The following is a 17,781-nucleotide window of genomic DNA, read 5'->3' as shown; positions in this document are numbered from 1 at the left end:
GACATCAAGCAGTCAAACTAAGTGCCACAGATACAAGCTCTGCAGTTTAGCAACTGGCTTATGTATTGTCTTAGTAAGCATCAGGTAGTAAGCCTGGAAGGCAGAGAGCACGCTAAAGCCTTGGGCAGGAGTGCCTAGGAAGCAAAACAACTTCCAAAGATACATTCAACTGATCTTATACTTTGCAATTCAGGACCTCCTGAGGTCCTCTCCAGCCTGGCTGTGCAGAAGATCAGTCCTGTTGGCTATCAACCACTACAGCAGCCTGCCCGTTTCCAGAAACTCCTCTGATAATATCAGAGCAAGACGCCTATACAAACTTACTTCATAGAATCAGACTACTTCAGGCTGGAAAGGACCTCAGGAGGTCTCTAGACCCATCTCTCCCTCAAAGCAGGGTCAGATTAGGTTACAGCTTTATCCCGTTTAACCTCATAAACCTACAAAAAAGACTGTACAACATCTGGACAAACCTGTTCCAATGCTTGACAAGCCTCATGGTGACAAAACTTCTCCTTGTACTTAAGATTAAGCATCTTCTTCCCTGTTCAAGTCATTCCAGTTTTAGGTTGAATTCAGTGTTAAACCTCAGGTCAAATAAACCCTAAAGAAGTGAACATAATTCAGCCTCTCGTACCAGCTGTTATTGCCCTCTTAGTGACAGCATATTAAGCACTAAGCACAGATTTAGCCCACAGGTCTCTTTGTCTCACCTTGCCACACGGTAAAACTCAGCATTCCTGCACAAAGTTTACCCACATCTCTTCATCAAAGGCTTCTTGAACATTGGAAAAGAAAACTGATGTTTGTTACTTGTGTGTAAAGGCCCAGTAGATCTTTCATAGCTTCAACTATAGAGTCAGATCTCTCCTGTCCCGAGGGCTGTGGAGACTGAGGTGTCACCTCTGAAGACAAAAACCTCACAAGAGGAGACAGTTGAGTCAGAGGAAGTGATTTTTTTTTGCACTGTTGAGGAAACCAATCTGTTCCTTTAAGCAAAAGGATGGGTTTAGAAGTCAACCCCTACACAAGCATCACACAATCATGACAGGGTCTAAGTTTAGGCTTCCTAACCCAAAAACTTCTCAGATTCTTATTCTTCAATGCCTTCACACTTACCTGCCTGTAAGCAATGAGGGGGCCGCAGGAAGCTTTAGGTCTAGTGGGTTCAGTAGGATTAGGCAGGCATGAAAACAGCCACTTCCAAAGAAAAGCCTTTAGCAATTCATCTCCAAAAGCACCTGGCTTCTACCATGTCCCAGGAGGTATTTCCCTCAGCCCCTACTCTCAGTGAGACCTGGGACCCATAACCTGTGTATCAGATAGTTCTTGTAACATGCTAAATGAAGCCAGCAACATATTTATTCTTCCATGCCCTGACCCCTACCCAAGCCAGCCATGGAATTCTTCATTCCCCAAGGCAACCTGCTACATGAGCAATGCTGTAAGCTCAGCCTTAGCCACCAGTTGCCCTCCCTGTGAGGACAGGCATCCCCCTTGGAAACAACCCTCCCAGAGCAAGCAGCTGGGCCCCATCACCCCTTCACAAGTATTGCACCTTACAGGAACAGGGCTCATCTTTTTAAGTGAAAGATGAAAGCCAGAAGCTGCATGCTCGTGAGCCTCATGCTCAGTACAAGTCTTTGAAGGCAGGAAGGGTAGGGAGGGCAGGGTGGACCTTGAGCAACTCAGCTTCATCTATACCTCCCACCCAAAAATAACAGCCACTGGTGCTCCCAGGCAAAGAGGGAGCTGTACATTAGCTTAGAGCAAGCAGGGTTCAGGAGCTTCCAACCCTCAGATTGGTTTCAAAGGAACACAATTACCTTCAAGATAAAACCAACAGTTTTATTATCAAAGTTAACAAGGTACTTGGCTTTGAAATACAATTTCTTCCCCTGCATCAAAGAGCTGGTAATTTTAGTCTTGTAGCAAAATAGTGGAAGAAATGAAAGCAGCATCTGCTTTGACAAGATGAATGCAAGATAAAAGGTGTCTGTGACAGAAAGCTGGCAGCAGCCTTATGTTTTCTACTCAAGCTTGATCTGGGAACAACAACCCTTAGAACAGAATAAAAGCTGTGGAAAAACCCCTTCCAAATCCAGCAACATAGCCAGAAGATTCAAGTTCTCTTCCCCAATTGCTGCAACAGCCCATTGAGACGAGGAGTCCAGACAAATCCAGACTTGCTATCCCAGTGTAATGAAGCACCTTGGCTTGCTCAAGTCATGATATCCTCCTTCGGTTTCCAATTCCCTCTTTCTTCCCCTCCAAGTCTTCGAAAGGAAAAGAGTTTCCTCCCAGGGATCCCTTAGCAGAAAGGAAGCAGAGTCACACCATGGCAGAACACCTCCAGAACACTTGGGTACAAATGGCTTGCAACCCAGCCAGCAGAGGAAGGAAAACAGCACTGGCATTCCTTGTCTGCCTGGTACAGTCTGTTCCTTGCAGAGGGAGCTCAGGATCACCACGAGTTTCTTATACAACACATTTTTAGACATGCTCAAGTCTCGCCCTGTCTCCAAGGCACAGAAGCTCATCACAAGTGTATCAAGGGTCGGTCAGCAGTGCCCTGATGTGGATTTACTGGCACTGCACACACTAGGGCAAGAGATGGTAGCTTTCACAACACGGAACCCATTAGGAAGAGCAGCCACACTGTAGTGTACAATGGGCTTCCACTGGAAACAAATAGACAAGTGGTGTTCTGCAATGCCACCTGCACCATCTAAACAGGGAGGATGTAAAAGCACCTTGCTCTTGCCCACCTTGCTCCCAGTACCCGGGAAAGTCCCTCTATCTTATCTATGCAGACTCATTAGCTTTCCCAAGGGTCAGCTAATCTGCCATCCTGAGGTTTTGGGTAGCAAAGGGCTGTTTTCTGCTCTTTCTCCATGCTTTTTAGAGGCATCAAGCTTCACCTGCCAGAGCTTGGGACAAGCATCTGGAGAGGACAAGACAGCTGGCACAGAAGTACAAGGTACAAGCAGCTCACAAGAACCAGCTACGAAACATGGATCCAGTACAAGACTAGCAGAATCTAAATGCTGTGTTGATTACATGCACATATTTATTGGTTTGCTTCAGCCTGGAATTCAGTATAGATCCTCATCCATCCACTCATTAGCAGTAAATACGACAAGCTGCTTCTATCTAACCTTTAAATGGTTTGATAATACCAGAGAGAAGCCATCACAGTGTACTCTGCCTGACCCAACCCATTGCCAGTCTCTGGAAAGATGCTGCTCGCCTCATTTCTGAGGCAGCTGCCAGAAGCTCTAACTCAAACATCAGTTACATGAGCAAAAACCCAACGAAAGAGCCCGATAAACACACAACAGACCGAGCGCCGAGACATTCATCAACACTGAAACCACACCATCAGTCTGCTTAGGAAGGTAAACCCACCAGAGGCAAGAATATACACAAGGAGCCACCTGAGAGCAGCTCTCAAAGTGCTGAAGAGGATATTCCTGGCAGGCAGATTACACAAGAGACAACTCCCAGTGCCAGCTTTACTGGAACACGCACAGCAGCTCCTCAGAGCACAGCCCTCTGGGATGGTGCCTCACTACGTTTCTGACTTGTCATTAGCCAGAAAAAGTTTAATGATATGCTTGGGCTCTGTGTTTAAATCCGACTGACCTTGGACATGCCATAATTAGGAAGAGACATTGTACATCTCAGTGAAGCCTACAGCTGGGTGCAGGCGCTGCATGATGCAATGCTTTGCTTTCACCATTACCTGAAAGGGTCCTTGGAAATGGCAAGGGTGGTTTGAGACAGGCAGAGTGACCACAGCTTCAGCTGGGTTCTTACATCATCCACCAAAAGGCTTCACATGGCACTGGTTTTCAAAAGCCTTTCTAGCTTGGCTGCTTCAAGTTTTATCCCTATAAAAGCCCAACCAGACATATCAGATCTGAATGCACAGAACGCACCAAAATGAAACGGATTAAAGCACATGATACAAACTGGGGCTGCAGGAATACACATGCTGCCTTCAGGACATCTGTACTGTCAGGTGGCCAAATATCCAAGAGCAACTTTTTCCTGGAAATAACAGTTGTGGTAATACAGAACAAGAGGGGTTTTTGCCAAAAACCATGACCAAGACTTGCACCTACAGCCCTGTTCACAGCTGCTTCACTACTGCTTGGTGTCCAGAGCAGCTGGTTCAAGGGGCAAGGAGTGGCATTTCTCCCTTAGCCTTACTGGGACGCACTCAAACACATTCCTAAACCCCAGTTTCACTAGCTTAAGCTTTGTAAATTAAGTAATACTTTAAGTGGCTTCCTCATCACCTCCTGCGTACCAAAATTAAGCTGCACCTCAATCATTTAATCTGAGCAAGGAAGCAAATGATTAGGTCCAACATTACATAATGGTAGTACCTCTTCATCAGAGTATGAACTAACAGTTCACATCAGTTGCTTCAGCACAGGCAACTGGAACAACTGGTTAGGAGAGTCATGCTTTGAACAATATATTGCTGAAGAGACACGATATATGGGCTCAATAAAGTGATTTATACTGGATTTTGGTTGTGAACAGCTTGAAGCATCACCTCATCAGACAGCATCTGAAAGCACAGAAACTTCTACTGAGCCACTTTGGCATAATGATCCAGACTCACATTAAGTCTTGCACGGAGCAGCCCATCTTTACACCCAGCAACAAGAATGTGTCTCCCAAATCATCCACTTCCAAAAAGCCTCCTAGCTCACCATTTACAGTTACATCAACAGGCTCAAGGCGGGAGCATGGAAAGACTGCAACTAGAATATCCATGACAACTTCAACATCAGTTTGAGGAAGGATACTAGAAGGAAAGTTTGTGTAAAGGAAATGGAATCTCCTCCTTTACGTATCAAGCATCTATCCTGATTCCAAGGCAGAGCACCGTACCAAAGATCTCAGTTCAAGTTTGTGTAGGCACGCTTGGCTTTCTAGGCAGTTTAGTCTGACAGCAGTCCAATACTGGACCTCCTGGAAAGAGCAGTAAAAGCATTTAAACATTCTTTACCTGAAAAGATTCTGCTTAATTTCAGATATCAAAGTCAGACCTAAAGCCTTGCTGCTCTTGTTGTTCAGGCTTAAACAGTGTGTTTTCAAAAGCATTTTGCCCTCAAAAGTAAAGAGGTGAGCACAGTTTTTGCAGCTCTACACAAGACTCCCCCCTGCTCCCCGTAACTCTGAAGCAGATTAATCTTGCATACAGAGTGCACAGCCACATAGTGCAGGAATACAGCGAGTCTTGCAGAGCTGACCGATACAAAGGTTTTTATTACAGTCTGCGGCAGAGACAGTGGCTACTAGAACATGGTGTTCATCAGGAAGGCTCCCCGACACCCCAAACAGCTTTGAAAAGATCCTTCATTTAAATTAGGAAGAAGCACCATCTCCTGCAGGGAAGCAGAGACAGCTACTGCTCCATGTCTGTTTTTGGATGACAGGGAATGCTAAAATGGTTTGTATTCCTTCTGTTTTCACCTTCCAAATACCCTGACACCACCACAGAAGCCTGAGTAAGCAGAGTTTGAAGAACATACATGTTCATCATCTCTCCCTTCCCTCCCTAGGGCTTCTCAGCAGACTAAACTGTGGGTTTCCTTTCTAAAACAGCAAAATTCCAGTACCTGTAATTAAGCCAATAGCTTTCTGCTGTGACTATTCCAGACATTACCATCTGAGTCTTTTCCATTCAGGTTACCCATCCAAAAACCTCTCCAACAGGAGACAAGAAATAGTGCAACAGTGAGCAACGGGACAAGCTTGGTAGATATAAGCCAGCCTGAGCTGTCTTATCTAGGCATTAAACAGCTGCCAGTACTTTTACAGTTCAAAGGCAAGACAAAAGCTGTACAGTCAACCTATCCTCCCAACATACCGCAGTAGTCATCACAGGTCCTCATAAGTCAACATGCCTTCTAAATAAGTGTTTAATATCAACATTTGTACAGTCACTTAATTCTGGTGAACCAAGCTATTTGATGTGGGCCACAGAAAGCTCCCATGACATCAATGGAAAGTTTCCAATGAGGACACCAAATCTGAAACACATTAATAGAACTTAAGGAAGAGAGAAGAGGGAAGAAACCTTGTAGAAAGTTGAAAGATCTGTTCTTAATAAAGACACAGGAACAAGCACAGAAGATAAGCTGCCTTGCTTCTTCAGAGTTCAGCGAGCAAGAATTAGAGAGATCTTAGCACAGCTCTGTTAGCTGCTCCCTTCTGTCTAAGCTTGTCCTTTCTAAGTCTCAGCCAAACTATGTTCAACTCTCTCAACTGCTACTCAAGTCCTCACACCTCCTTTTGAGGAGGCAGGATGGCTTTGCTAGGATTCACTGTTTACAAGCATCGATTGGAAAGTAACGAGGTCAGTGCCACCCGCCATCCAGTGCGCCACAACCTCCCAAACACGGAATAGATGTAAACTGTCTCAATGTCTAATGCCTGGAATATCAAACAAAGCCACCACATCCAACAGTACTTTCCTCCCTTAAAAACCTCATGCCAGAAAAAACTTACCTTGCAGTTCTGTATCTGCAGTCAATTCATTACAGTACTACCAATACTCAACAAAAGTGTAAGCTGAAGTCAGCCTGCACGCCCATCCCCTACATAATCCCAGTGGGTTGGTGACAGCTTAGAATCCCAGCCTGGTTTGTGTTGGAAGGGACCTTAAAGCTCATCCAGTTCCAACCCCTGCCACAGGCAGGGACCCCTTCCACTGGAGCAGCTTGCTCCAAGCCCCTGTGTCCAGCCTGGCCTTGGACACTGCCAGGGATGGGGCAGCCACAGCTTCTCTGTGCCAGCGCCTCAGCACCCTCACAGGGAAGAGCTTCTGCCTAACAGCAGCCTAGGACTTGAAGAAGCTGGCTACAGAGACGTTCATGCAGTATTAATTGGCATGTATTAATTGTACTGTCCACCTTTATCTGACTTGCAAGCAGAAAGGGTTACCCTCAGCAACATACAGTGCCACTCCTTTGACTGCTGCCTGCCTGCCACCTCCTGGGCCATCTCCTTTGTCCACTCAGGCTAAGGACAGGACTTCCATCTGACACCCATCCAGCACCACAGTCCTGGGACAGACAATTTCCATGACAAGCTGGTTTTGTAGGCATCTTAGACATGCCAAACCAAGAGTAGATTGAGCACTACACTAGCACAAAAGCCATCTCAACAGTAAAATCACTGATGAGCTTTCTGCTCTGTTTTGCACCTTGGAATCGAGGTTCCCATGAGGCCAAGTGTTATTTCAAGAATGATCTAAACTGGCATTGTTTGGCACATGTGAAAACATCCTAATCCAAATACCATAAAAGAACATGCCTCCAAATGAGTACTGGTTATAATACCCTATCCTTCCTCTTCATCTGAATAGCCATAAGCTTCAAAACCATCCTTGGGTATCAAATACACAGAGGGATTTGTCATCAGACTTAATATATGGCATCCCTACATCAACGGACAAAGACTAAAGGCACCTGACCAGTCACAGCCAAATTCCTTTTTGGAGAAGATGTGTCCTTATAGGAAAAAAATATAACCACAAACACGCAAGTAGACACAGCAGCAAAGGTTCTCCTCTTCCAAAGCTGATAAGCTCACTAAAGCAGTTCCTTGTAGGCAAACATCTGGATGTGTCTGCCATCCTGGAGTGTCACCACATACTCAGCAAGGTTCCCCTAGTTACACAGCACACTGCTCTGGCTATGGAGCAAGTAGGAGGGTGGTTGCACAACCCCAGCCTGCCTGCAGATGTGAGCTATTGCTCCTTCCAGGCTCTCGCCAGTCAGGTGTCCCCTCCCACTTAAAGTGTTGACACAAAGCTGTGCCTCTTGCCAATCCAGTTCAGTGTCCACACACCAGCTTTATCTGATTACTCAGATAAAGCCTCAGGATTTAATGTTACTCATGCCAAAAGAGCAGATCTGGGCTTGTGTGGGCACGTTATGACCGCAACAATCTCACTGGAAGGGAACATCTTGCAGCCACTTGGCATGCCTCATACCCACAGGATCAGGAGCATATGAGGAACACCAATACCTCATTAAAACAGGAAAGATTCAGCTGGAAAACATGTAGAATGGACCTTCCAGGAAACCTCTCAGTTCCTTCAAAAGCTGCTTCTTGCTAACAGCAAGTTAAGATACACTATTTAGCAGCTTGTTGGTCCTTGAGCAGATCATCTCAAAGTCCATTAACTAAGGCAGATATCAAGAACACACTACAGGATCCAAAATCTAGGATGAACCTCAGCCACTGAACTGGATCCATGTCAACAAGCATAAAATACACACTTTGCCCTCTCTTTTCTCCATCCCAACATACAGCAAATCCAACCAGCAGCTTGGAAAGCCAATTACCATGCTGGTCAGCCCTCACTCCCTGGATTCTCACCATTACCCAAGCTCACAACCGCTTCACAGCAGATTTGCTGCTCTGTTTTCAACTTCTCCACAGCAGCTGCACATTGGCAAGCCAGTGTGCCACATACCTAACCTTACAGCAATATCCTGCTGGAATCAGGGCCATGTGTGCAGCCCTTCTGCCCTTTTCCTCTTAGGCTGCAAACTGAGTTATGCGAGCAAGATCTTAGAGGTGCCTGAATCAGTACCAGAATCAAATCTGACACTGAAATCACTTACAACTGCTTGTCTGATCCTTGTTGCAGGAGGAGCACAGAGCACTCCAGAAAAGCTCTGAGGTAACAGGAGGAAAGCAATGTCTTGGCTCACAAAAAAACCCCAAGAACTGTTCATTCTATTGATTCACTCCCACCCCAGCTCTACTTTGTTCCAGCTGGAAGTGCACAACGTGCCACATGGAAAACCCCAGAACATCAATAGTGAAACTGTGTGGGACATCAGGCAAGGAAGCCAAATGTTTAAGCTAGTAGTGCAGAAGCTCAGCAGCAAGCTGCAGGGTATCACCACAGCCCAGCCTGCAGCAGCTTGTACCCATCACATAACCCCAGAATACAAAGTCCAAGCAACTATTTCCTGCCCACAGGAGTCAAGCCAGGTACTTTCTGCATTTACACAGGCCCCAAATCTCTTCAGCAGAAGCATCAACACGTTTCTTCTGCAGCCATTCAACAGTTCACAGGAACTAGGACACAAAAACTCCCAGTTCAGCTTACTCCTTAGCAGTTGGTCCAAAGAGGTTTAGGTATTTCTTTATACGGGCATCACTTGAGGGTTTAAGACCCAGATATACCAGTGCCCTGGAATTAGCATGGAACCAAGCAATCCTTCCCTCATTGTCCACAGTCAATAACATGATCAGTTTTGCCTTTAAATAGCATGGGGGGGGACTATCTATCAGAGACAGGCCCCATGTAGAACTGCTGGCAACATAGAACCAAACCTACATAACCAGTGTCCCCATTCCTCCACAGTACAGACCAAAGACTACTGCTTGGAAGTATTTCAAGGGCCATTATTCTCTTCCCACTGTGAAGCAATGCTTCTTTCCTTGCAGCACAGCTCACTAGGCTATACCACAACAGACCCAGGGATTCTGAAGCACCGTATCACTCTGAACTGCAATTTGGCAAACTCCAGGACTTCCTTCAGGCCCCCAAATGCTGCAGTTGGAATCCAGGCGTTTTTCACATCTCCACTTATCAGAGTTTAACTTTCAAAAGGCCATTCAAACCAGAATGCATCCACAGTGCAGTTCTCTAAAGTTTAAACTAAGAATCTCTAAGCATCTGAGACCAGTGCAGCCTCCTCACATAGAGAGCAGCTTGGCCTTAACCCTTGCTTGCTTTTCTTGGCTGTTTACCATTTGTGGCTCACAGTCTTTAGAACTAAGCTGTTTCTGCAGTTTTTGTGCAACCGAGTGCCTTTGTACATTTATGGTGTCAAGGCCCCATCTGGGATCTCCTCAGGACAGATTCCTGACTTGATAACATACCAGCTATCCAAAGAAAGCAGTTTGAAACTAACATCTACACAGCTGCTCCGACTTACAAGCCTCATCAAATTCCCCTCCCAGGCTAAAAGCAAAAGCCCATGTTTGGTAACTCCATCCAGACATTGCCACCTTCTGCCACAAAGCTCTTGACTCCAGAGCTGTTGCTCTGACTTTGAAATCAAGCAGATGGTGGTGGGGTTGGGTTTGGTTTTGTTGGTTCTTCCCCCCCCTCCCCAGTCTTTCCTGTTTTGATGAGCCACAGGGTACAACCCCTTAACTAAAACCTGGTATTAGCATCCCTCCCTGCCAAAGGTGATCAGACAAGAAAAGCATTGGCTTTATTTTCTCCTTTAAAAACCCTAAAGCAAAATGTGGAGTGACTGAAGCAAGGCCACACATCAAGTCAGATATATAGGAAGGATTAGCCCACAGCTGTCCCTGGCTTGCAGCCCTACACTCATCCCTCTAAACCACATTCCCTGGGGCACACACAATACTGTCAGCTTGCCACAAGCACCAGCTGGCCTGGAAAGCTCTGGAGCTTAAGTCATTCCCAAGCATGACATGTGACAAAGAACTGTCCCCAGCAGTCATGAGACAGCACCAAGCACCCACCTCACTAGCCAGCACTTGCATCTGCCCATCCCAGTGGTCCAAAGCCCCATACATGGAGTCAACATGCTAAGAAATCGTTCACACCACTGTACTCTTGCTAAAGGCAGTCTACATCTACAGTATCCCAGGCATCCCTTGGGTTGGGACAGTTGAAGTTTTACCCAGTTTCAGCTCAACAGCAGGACATTATTGTTCCAGCTGGCTGTTTTGTTAGCACCTTTACCGCTTCCCATGCTAGAGGTGGGCCTCAACACAGCATCCAGCTCACCCCATATCTATTTCACTAGGGTAAGCCTGCTCCTTCCCTTCAAGGCTACAGAGTTGAGGCAGCTTGTGCCACCCCACTGTTGTGGGAGCAAGCAGCTCCTGTACCAAATTAACACCCAGAATGAAGACTTAAATCACATTTGCTGTAAAAGCCACTCCTAAGTCACACACTTTTTTCAGCTTGGCAACTCTGGAGCACCAATAACTCCTGAGCCTCTTCAGGACCAAAATCATCCTGGCACAGCCTGCTTCGGAGCTCAGACAGGTTTGTTCCAAGATCACACTGAACCCCTGTGTTCAGGCAGATGGTGACAGATTGTTTAGCAACAGGCTAAGAAGTCACTGGTGGAATGTTGCTGGCCTTTAAATTTAATAGGATTCATTTGCAACAGACATTATGGTCGACTCGAAGAAACCTTCATATTTAGGAAGGAAGAGCAGCTTCCAGCTTAACTGACTGCAAGGGAGGAAAGTCAAGTTTGTCCTATGAAGCTGTACAGGATTTGTTGGCACTTCGGTACCTGGTTGGTTGGTTGGTTCAGTCACTGAACAGGAGGAAGATTTCACTGCCACCAAGAACATCGATTCCTGCAACTAAGTCTCACTGTTTCAGTCTGCCCTTTGGTGGAAGGATGAGGTTAGACAACAGATTGTTCCTGACCTCTCAGCTCTGAGGAAAGCAGAAGCAGACATAAGAGAATGACATACAAGTTCTCCCAGTGGTATGCACCAAACCAGACACCCTGGTCTCCAGTAGCATGCTCATATCCTGCAGACAGCTTGGTTTGCACTTGTCCCATGTGTAAGACAAGGCTGCATCTCAGTCACACTCATGACTACATACATACATTATATTTTTATCTCACTAATTCCTCCAGGAAGACACCCTGCCATGCACAAGAGAGTTTCCTCAATCTCCTATTATATTCATTTGCCCAACAAGATTGCTAAATCTCCCCAAGACAGATCCATTATATATTCTTTCTAGCCTGATATTACTTCACTTACAGTAGGACCCTGTGGAACCATTTCCAGATCAATGCAACTTACTTTAGCCCAGGAGCTTCTAAAGCACTACCCATGAGAGCAGAGCAGCACAGAGTTAAAGGAGAATCTGTGAACAAACCCTTCCCTACTTCTTTGAGAGGTGGCACTGCTTTAAGTATCCGCTGGGGAAACACGGTTAACAGTGGAAAACCAGCGTGTGTTTGGGAACTAGTACATTAGAGCTAGGCTTTCTAACAGTCAGTGCAGTGCTTGGCCATCTCCGGTAGCACATATCCTATCTTTGCTAGAGGCAGCTTCACTCATGCCCCCCACCAATTATTCATGGAAACAGTGGCAGCTGTAGCAGTTACTAACATGGAGTAACTCAAACAAAGAATTTCTGCTGCTCAGAGCAGTGTAGTAACTGGAAGTGAGTCAACGCCTTGACATCAACCAACACATTCTGCAACGGCCACCAGCAGAGCAGTCCAGTGACTGCAGCTTGGTAACCTTGGTCCTCAGACACTTACTTTTATTCCACAGGCATCACACAGCTTGGTCTGGAAGCAGTGAGGGTCTATCTTGTACCAGCAACTTGACTTGCTAAGTCACATCACATGCCTGCGAAGGAGCACAGCAGCTCTTTCCAAGCCAGCCACATAGACCAGCCTTTGGTCGAGTCAAGTTTAGGGGAAACTCACACCAAAATAGCTCACTAGAGTAATCCATGCAGGTCTAGTAAGCTGTTTCCCCACTGCTATAATGCTGCTCCAAGCTACCAGTTGATACATGCACAAGCCTCCTTCCACAGGACATGAAAATGCACAGCCCCACTGAGGTCATCTCACTGATACTCCCTGCCAGCACCAGTTAAACCTTATTCCCCTTGTCAACACAAGCCCTCCATGACTTCAGACTGTCAGTACACGTACACTACAACCCAAAACTACAAACACAACTTGCACTGGCTTATCTGGTAGCATACCAGCTGCCAGCTCCAGCGTATTCAGTGGCAGCAGCCACAGAATCCAACTGAGACACAAACCTCAGACAGCCACAGAGCATACTCCCTTCTGCATCTTATAGTCTTCATAAACTATGCTGTAACTTGGAAGATGCACTGGCAGCGTGGTCTGCACTCAGTCAAAGCCTGGCATACAGCGTCCTCACTAGCTACAGATTCTTAATTCCAGGAGCTTCAGGAATTCGTAATTAGCCCTCACAAGACAGACTTGACAAGACCAGCAGCCCCTGCAGGTTCCCTTCACCCTGTCCAAGGAAATGAAGCGTAGGTGCCAAGGAAAAGAAGTAAATACATGGGAGAGCAACAAGGGGAGCGCATTTTCCACATCCAGGATCTAGCAATCCTGAAGCGACTCCACACAAACACAGCACACAGCAGCTAGCCAGTTCCCAGAACACAAACCCTCATGGCCAAAAGCTCCAACACAAGCTTACAAACAAGCTCCAACCACATTATAGTGCACTTCAGCAACCTCTAAAGCAGAGGAGAGAGGCTGCAAAAGCCTGCTGCTGATGTGCTGCAACAATATGATGCCCCCAGAGGGATGCAATGCTGAAGCTCATCCCTTGGCTTCAACGGGAGAAAAGTCTAAATTGCTGCTTTATGCATCCATCATCACAACTACCATGACAGGGCCAGGCACCGACCGAGCCAGTGAGGCTGGTACAGTACCCACTGGTTGGTCAGAAGATGCTCTTCCACCAGCTTATTAAATGCTCCTCAGCATCACCATTTGCTTTGCAATCAGTAGCACAGCTCCATCACTTTCCCAGTAGCTCCTTTACCATTATATTATATTTCACTACAGAAATATCCACCCTCATAGGCTGGGATAACCACTTTGACCCCATCCATTCTACAGCCAAATCTCTTTTACCACAAGCCACTAGAAGCTCCACAGGCTGGTCCTGGTAATGTAGCAGAGAACTTACACCCAGCAAGGCTAAGCTGCCTCTATTACTGTGCTTGGCAACACGGAATCTGGTGTTGAAATCAGACATGAAAGGGGTGGGAAAAGCAAAGATTGCTTCTGGAACAAAAGGTTCATAAATCCATCCTGCATCACTATCAGGAAAAAAAAGGAGCTGATCTTTCTCCAAAGTAGCAACTCCCATTTTACAATCATTTTGTAAACTTCCTTATCTTGAGCAATGGCTCAGACAATTCATAGGTTTCAAATCAGCCATGGCCACCACCAGTCATCAGCCACACTGGCTGCCCAGGCAGGGAATACAGAGAACAAACGGCAGATTTCAGCATGAGGTTACTCTCCCCTCCCAACCACAGTCTAGAAACTCCAGATACAGGATTATATAAGCTCCCGTTGTGTTTAGCATAGGTTTAGGTAGTAAAAACCCAGACATATTAATCAGGCCTTGTAAGGTGTGCTCCAGAGACCACCACTGCAACCACAGACACTGAACAAACAACCCGACTTCCTTAACGAGCTGAAGATCTCCGAACTGACATTATCAGTGTTTGCCTTCCAAATCCACACACACACAGCTCCGCCAGCCTGCCTCTGGCAGCCGCCCATCGCACGGCATCCCGCCCGCAGCCCCGGGAGCCCTACACGGAGCGCTCCAGCCCCCGAAGCTCGCTCCGTTATCAGCGCTGCTCCCCGGAGACGGGGCCTTCCACGCCCGAACCACCGGGGCTCACAAGCGCCTTCCAGCCGCTCCGGGGTGGGGGGGGTGTCAGAGCCCCGCTTCGCCCCAGCCCGCCGGGGGTCGGTTTGAAGTTGGCACCGATTCGGAGCTGTTTGCACGGGCTGGGAGCGGCAGCATCTCCGCGGGGGGAAGCAGAGACCGCGGCAGCCCGCGGACGGGAAGCGGGTCCGGTGGCCGCCACCCCGGCAAAGAGCCGCCCGGGCCCGCGGGCACCCGCTGCCATCCTCCTCCTCCCTCCCACCGGCTCCTACCGTTCCGGGGCTGCCGGCCGGACCATGGCGGGGGCCGGGCCGGGCCGGGCCGAGCCCCGCCGGAGGCTGCTCCCGGGGCCGCGGTGCGCGGCGGAGCGGGCTGGAGCCGCAGCACCCCCGCTCCTCCCGGCGCCAGGCGCGGTAAGGGGAGCCCGGCCCGTCACATGGCCCAAATAGCGCCCGGCCGCGGCCCCGCTCCGCCCCCGGCCTGGCCCGGGGCGCGGCCCGCTCCGCCCGGGGCCGCTCCGCCCCTCCGCGGCCGGGAAGGGGGCGGGCAGCGGGGCGGGGCCGGGGGGGTTTGGAACCGGAGGGGTCCGGGGGCGCTGCCGGCAGCGGGGAACGGCGGGGCCGGAGGGGAGGCCGGGGCTTGGCAGCGCTCCGGGGCCCAACCGGGCTGTTCGGTTCCGCAGCGCCCTGCCCGGCTCCGGGACGGCGGAGCGGAGCGGAGCGGCGGCTCTCATCCCTAGCGCGGGCAGGCGAGCCGCTGCTCAGTGAATTGCATCCTCGCTGTCGTTATCCGCTCACAGCGTGTTGCAATATTTGCATTGAGAACGCTCCAGGGAACGTGGGTTTGCCGTTTCAAAACTGATCTGCTCAGCAGAATAAAGCAGGGGAATACAATTCAGTTCAGTCGTCTTTCAAAAAGCAGCTTTTGGGGCAAATTTGACCCAGTAACGTCTCTTTGAGATGATTAATTTTTCAGTATCCCCAGACAAAACCAGTCTGTCTGCAGCAATACTGCTCGGAGCTATAAAGCAGGGAACTGTCATAAATTAAGTGAGCTGTAGTGCATGGGACACCTCCAAGGACCACCTAAGCACTGCAGGAAGCGGTGTGAGTGATTCAGGAGGTGGCCGCCTGCCATCTGAGTCAGTGTGGAATGAATGCCCCTGAATGATGCTGAAGTTACTGGGTTTGGGGGCTGGACATTAACATTGGGCCATGAGCAGTTCTCATCACTAATGTCTTGGGGCACGTGTGGAAAAAGGAGCAGGTTAATTTGTGTGTCCTCATTATTATGTCCCTATTTCCAGGGGACTTTGCTGCCATCTCAGATGAACTTCATTTCCAGCACAGGGCCTGAATTCAAACAAGGTTCAATCACATGTATGCAAGTGCATTCCCTTTGCCTGCCTTTTAGTTGGACGGGATATTCAGCCATGCATTCCAGACTGTGCTCCTCTTAGGAAGCACATAATTAAGTAGTGAGGAAAGTGGTTCCTGGGTGTACACATGTGCTGGATCTCCGGGCAGGTTGGCAGAAGGAGTTTGACTCTGCTGAGAGCTGAACAGGCTTTTTGTCATGCATGTTTTATGCACCATACATTAGTGTGCATCTTAGTCATACTGGTGCTTACAAGGAAATAGTCCTGCAGCTGCACATGGGATGAGGTGATATCGCATGGTCCCCAGGGACCACAATAACCACTGCCAGGTTGTTTCCTCAGTGAGGTGGTCACAGCAGGACACTCAGTGACATACAGGGTCTGGTGCTGAGCACACTGAACTGTCAGAAGAGAGGATGAGGGGTGATGGTTTTAAACTAAAAGAGGGGAGGTTCAGGCTGGATGTGAGCAAAAAATCCTTTACAACGAGGGTGGTAAACCACTGGCACGGGTTGCCCAGAGAGGTGGTGGATGCACCATCCCTGCAGACGTTCCAGGCCAGGCTGGATGTGGCTCTGGGCAAACTGATCTAGTTGAAGATGCCCCTGCTCATTGCAAGGGGGTTGGATTAGATGAGCTTTGAAGGTCTCTTCCAACCCAAATCATTCTGTGATTCTATGAAGAAGTCAGAAACGCTGCTGAATCCATGTGTGTGTGCATGTGAAGTTGTTTGGATGTGCATTCGTATCTCTGCAGGACTGAGGCACTGTTTTGTTCAGCGTGCTGTGAAGTCCTTGGGGAATACTTGCTTTATGCCAGCTATTGTGGTCCATTAAAAGAAACCCATTCACATTGAATTTGTTACTCTAGCTGACCAGAAACACCACGTAGATTGTAGATACAGCACAAATATGTCCTTTCACACCCAAAAAGATAGAAATAGGAGGAGTTTTATGTTAAATAGTTACATATTTGGGTAGCTTCTTCAAAACTACTTGGCTTTGACCTGGTTCTGCTCCCATTTAGGCCAATTTTCCACACTGATTTCAGCAGAGAGGGGCCCATACTCACCCAGAGAGCCCACAAACACGCTCTGAGGGAGCTGAGGAAGGGTGCTGACACTGCAGACCAGCTCCAGTGTCTTCTGTCAGCTTGTTGTGTGAATCCAGCTTTGTTTGTGGAGAGTTCTTCCTATCTCCACTGTTCCAAAGACCCACTCCTGTATCTTTTGCCAGTGCCAAAGATGTTGGAGGAACGTGCCCGGCATACAGGAGCAGGAAAGCAAAACTGAAGTGTTGTCTGGGGAGCCCCCAAACCTGGTCAGTATTGGAGCTCTGTGGACCAGATTCTCTTTTACAGGAAATCAATCTACTAAGCTTAGTAAAGGTCCCCTACTTTAAATGCTTTGGTTTATTACTGTCAGGGCGGGAGGATGCCGCAATGTGAGAACCTGACTGGTGGGAGGTTGGCAAAGGCTTGCACGGGTTCATAATCCGGAAGGGCAGAGGGGAGGCAGCGGTTAATCAGTTGCTAGCAGTAGCTCCTGATGCCTAGAGATGTGGATGGGGAATTTTCCTTTTATCCCAAGCCCTTTTCCTGCTCCTCTGCTCTCACCCAGGAGAGTAACAGAGCGATGGCCAGGGCCAGAGTCCCAAGACAAGCCCAGGACCTCACTTGAGGAGCAGGTCCTCCTTGACCTGCCTAGCCACAGCTCCCCAGGGTCAGCACAGCATGAGCACCTTCTGCAGCAGCAGAGACATGTCATCACTGTTGGGAATGATGCCTGAGAGCTGCGCAGGGAACTCAGCGGGCTTTGGTCTGCCTGTGAGCTGAGCTGCTAACTCCAGTAGTAGTGATACCTGCCTCCCAGCGCTGGTCACCACTAAGACCCATTGTCTCTCCCTGAGCACCCTACAGCACATTGCCGTTGC

The 17,781-nt window shown here is 48.3% G+C and overlaps 1 protein-coding gene across 2 annotated transcripts in view; it reads right to left on the bottom strand.

Annotated features, from left to right (window-relative positions):
- Positions 1 to 17,781, bottom strand: part of SPSB1 (splA/ryanodine receptor domain and SOCS box containing 1) — a 38,984-nt gene that overhangs the window by 17,164 nt on the left and 4,039 nt on the right. The window contains exon 1 of one of the 2 annotated variants that reach the window (XM_062604265.1): positions 14,745 to 14,842. The exons of the other annotated variant lie outside the window; for it this stretch is intronic. The gene's annotated coding sequence lies outside the window, so the exon portion shown is untranslated. Of the gene's footprint in view, positions 1 to 14,744; positions 14,843 to 17,781 lie in introns of those variants that run through there. 2 annotated transcript variants of the gene reach the window in all.

The sequence above is a fragment of the Pezoporus occidentalis genome, unplaced genomic scaffold (genome assembly GCF_034315485.1).
Source record: "Pezoporus occidentalis ecotype Australia unplaced genomic scaffold, CSIRO_AGI_Poc_V1 ctg119, whole genome shotgun sequence".
Classification (NCBI taxonomy): domain Eukaryota; kingdom Metazoa; phylum Chordata; class Aves; order Psittaciformes; family Psittacidae; genus Pezoporus; species Pezoporus occidentalis.
Note: the sequence above shows the minus strand (reverse complement) of the source record. Positions and strands in the feature narration are given on the sequence as shown.